This window comes from Nelumbo lutea, chromosome 4 (genome assembly GCF_056320005.1).
Source record: "Nelumbo lutea isolate HS-2025 chromosome 4, American lotus-T2T, whole genome shotgun sequence".
Taxonomy (NCBI): Eukaryota; Viridiplantae; Streptophyta; class Magnoliopsida; order Proteales; family Nelumbonaceae; genus Nelumbo; species Nelumbo lutea.
In genome coordinates, this window is record NC_142687.1 from 71,217,541 (window position 1) to 71,221,345 (window position 3,805).

The 3,805-nt window shown below is 40.2% G+C and overlaps 1 non-coding gene across 1 annotated transcript; it reads right to left on the reverse strand.

Moving 5' to 3' along the window:
• Positions 1-1,955: 1,955 nt before the first annotated feature.
• Positions 1,956-2,062, reverse strand: LOC148861034 (small nucleolar RNA R71). The gene has a single exon (XR_016095194.1). It is a non-coding gene; the product is annotated as a small nucleolar RNA R71 (small nucleolar RNA).
• Between the last annotated feature and the right edge of the window lie 1,743 nt (positions 2,063-3,805).

Below are 3,805 nucleotides of genomic sequence, written 5' to 3' on the forward strand. Positions count from 1 at the left end.
TCTTGAACTTCCTTCAACCCTTCTTCTTCTTCTTCCTTGCGCCTAGCCTTCTTCTCTTCTCTTCTCTCAAGGTGGCCGAACCTCTAAGAGTGGGAGAGCCTTCCTCTCAAGCAATTGAACAACTTTCTCCCCTCCTAGAGGCCTCCTTATATAGTTTTTCAAGGGGGCTCTTGCCCCTTCTTGAAGCCTCTAGAATGGGGTGTATTACACCCCTCATGAACCTTCTAGAGTGCACCCTCCTTCTCTTCAAGAAACTCCTAGAAGTTGCTGCCCCTAGCTCCCTTTGGGCTGCTATTTGGGCTACAACTTTGCTTGCTTTTGAGCTCAAGTGGGCTACACTCTAGGCTGTTATTTGGGCTAAAAATGGGCTGGGCCAAAATTTCCTTCTTGCTAGGCTTCTTCCCTTGGATTTTCCAAAGAGTTTCACTTGCTCTTCTTGGGCCGAATGAAATTCTCTTGCTTTCATGGCTGGGCCGGGCTGAATTTGATAAATTTTGGGTTTTCTTTTCTTGCTTTTGCCTTCTTTTTGTTGATTTGGCTCCCCCTGAAATCTTTCTTGCAATCAAGTTAAAATAGGGCAAAATTTAATTAAACCATCATAAAATTTCATGCAAAAACCTCATAAAATATAGATAAATTGTAGGTTCATCAAGGACTGAACTGATATAGAGCATACTATGAATTATGGGTGGACTGAATTCTTGGCTTTACCCACTTGTAACCAAGCTACATTAGCTAAGGAGGTGTATGTTTGGATTGAATAATTGTTATGCCTTAGATATTTAAGAAAAATTAGCACTTTCCAAGTATTTTTTTAGCATTCAGATCTGTAGCAGGGCTGCTATAGTGCAACAGTTAGTAGACCTGATTTCAGATTTCTACAAAAGTTGTATAGACCGAATAGTTTGCTATACCAAACATTGCAGACCCAATTTTCAGGTCTTAGCAAGTGTTTGATATGCATCAGCTATACAGGTTTGAGCTTCAATTGTAGAGTTTAAAATCTTTAACCCAAGCCTAACTCAGGACTGGTTTTAGTTTATTTCAGATCCTTTTAAATTTTTTTTTTTTTCAGATCAAATCTGATTTCAGCCCTAAAGCATCACAGAATTGATTCCAACCTTAATGGATGTATATTGTAGTGTATACCAATGAGTGTGTATGAGATATCCAGCTCAGATCTGAATTATTATTTATTAATTTCTCTAGACTAACAATACCAAAGACTTGTAGATCTGAACTCAGATCTAAATTGGGTCTGAATTCAGATGTTGCAATCGATGGATGTAGATAAAGGAACCTTGAATAAGATGATTGGTTTAAATCTGCTTTTAGTATAATCGGCTTCATTTATTCATGATAGGATGTAGGTTTTGTATTCCAATACTTCACTTTACAGTGTGATAGGATTAGTTATTTATTTTCTTTTGTGAATATTGGCATTTTTATTGCTTTGACTTTAACAGTTTATGACAAGCAGACTTGAACTGGAAGAGATCCTTTACGACCCAGAGATTGAACGGACTCTTCGTGTTTATTTGAGAGCTGCTAAGCAAGTCAGACAAGAAGCACAAGAAATGGCTGAACAAAGAACTATGATGGATTATGCCAAGCCCACCCTCACCAGGACTGTCTCCAGCATTATCAGGCCAACTATTGCTGCCAATAACTTCGAAATTAAACCGGCCATAATCCAAATGATACAAAATACGGTTCAGTTTTGTGGTATGGCTCATGAGGATCCGAATGCCCATATTGCTAACTTCTTGGAAATCTGTGACACCTTCAAACACAATGGGGTAAGTGATGATGCCATCCGGCTGAGGTTATTCCCATTTTCTTTGAAGGATAAAGCCAAAGCTTGGTTGAACTCATTACCGGCAGGATCTATAGCCACATGGGACGAAATGGCCAGCCGTTTTCTCTCTAAATATTTTCCCCCTTCTAAAACTGCTAAAATGAGGAATGACATCACTACTTTTTTCCAACAAGAGGGGGAATCTTTATATGAATCATGGGAACGATACAAGGAGCTGTTAAGGAGAGTTCCTCACCATGGCCTCCCCATTTGGCTGCAAGTGCAGACTTTCTATAATGGTCTTACTGACTCAAATAAGACCATATTAGATGCTGCAGCCGGAGGATCCATAAATAATAAAACTCCTGAGGTTGCCCATGCACTTATTGAGGAAATGGCAGCCAACAATTATCAATGGCATTCGGAAAGGACTCAAACTAGGAAGCAGCAAGGCTTGCATAATGTTGACACTTATACAGCACTAGCTGCACAAATAGGAGCACTCAGTAAAAAAATAGATGAAATGCAGATAGCTGCCATGCATGTGCAGCCTCTTAATTGTGAATTGTGTGGGGGAGGCCACATCAGTACAGACTGCCAAGTTGGCAATCAGTTCAGACCATCTACTGAACAAGTTGACTATGTCAGCAATTCGTCAAGACAACAGGGTTACCAGAGTCACCATACTTTTCATCCAGGATGGAGGGGACATTCAAACCAGTCCTGGCCAAATCAACATATTTCCAAGCCGTTCCACCAGACTTATCATCAGCCTGAACCGAAATCCAATTTGGAGGAACTGATGACAAAATTTATAGCAGGTGCAGAAACTAGGTTCCAGAACCAGGAAGCCTCAATCAAAAACCTGGAAAACCAAGTGGGGCAATTGGCACAATTAATCTCTTCCAGACTGCCGGGAACTCTTCCAAGCAACACTGAAGTGAATCCACGAGAGCAGGTGCAAACTATTACCTTAAGAAGTGGAAAAGAGTTGCCTGAGGTAGAAAAAAAGAATTGGGCTGAACCCAAGGCAAAAACAAGCCTTGGAACTAGACAACAAAAGACGGAACAACCAGAAGCACAACAAGGGATGCACCAACAACCGCAAGTTCCATTCCCTAACAGGCTGAAGCAACAAAAATTGGAGAAGGAATTTGGTAAGTTTCTTGAAATATTTAAAAGTTTACATATTAATATTCCTTTTGCTGATGCTTTAGCCCAGATGCCACACTATGCAAGGTTTTTGAAGGAATTATTGGCAAACAAAAGGAAACTAGGAGATGTGGCTACAGTTGCATTAAATGAGGAATGTTCTGCTATCCTTTTGAACAAGCTGCCTTAGAAACTCAAAGATCCAGGGAGTTTCACTATTCCTTGTACCATTGGCAGTTTAAAAATTGAAAAAGCTTTATGTGACCTGGGAGCTAGCATCAATTTAATGCCATATTCTATCTTCAAGAAATTGGGGTTGAATGAACCCCAACCCACTAGAGTGGCATTACAATTGGCTGATAGATCCATTAGACATCCTAGGGGGATCATAGAAGATGTGTTAGTTAAAGTTGACAAATTCATTTTTCCAGTTGATTTCATTGTGTTAGACATGCAAGAAGATGTGGAGGTCCCGCTTATCCTAGGGAGACCTTTCCTGGCTACCGGGAAAGCAATGATTGATGTCCAACAAGGACAACTCAGCCTTAGGATACAAGATGAGGAGATGATTTTTAAAATGTCTGATGCTATGAAACATGCACCCTCTAGTGATGATTCTTGTTTTATGATTGATGCCATTGAATTGACAATTGATGAATGCTTCCAGGTAAGTAGAATAACTGATCCTCTTGAACTCTGCCTCCAGCAGGGAGAACTTGAAGAAGCAGAAAATGAAAAAATAAACCTCATGATAGCATACCTGAATGATAAGCCTCAATTCAAGGGAAAGGGGTTTCTTAAATTAGAGAACTTAGGCAAATTGCCCGGACCATCAGGTAAACCATCACCCCAAGA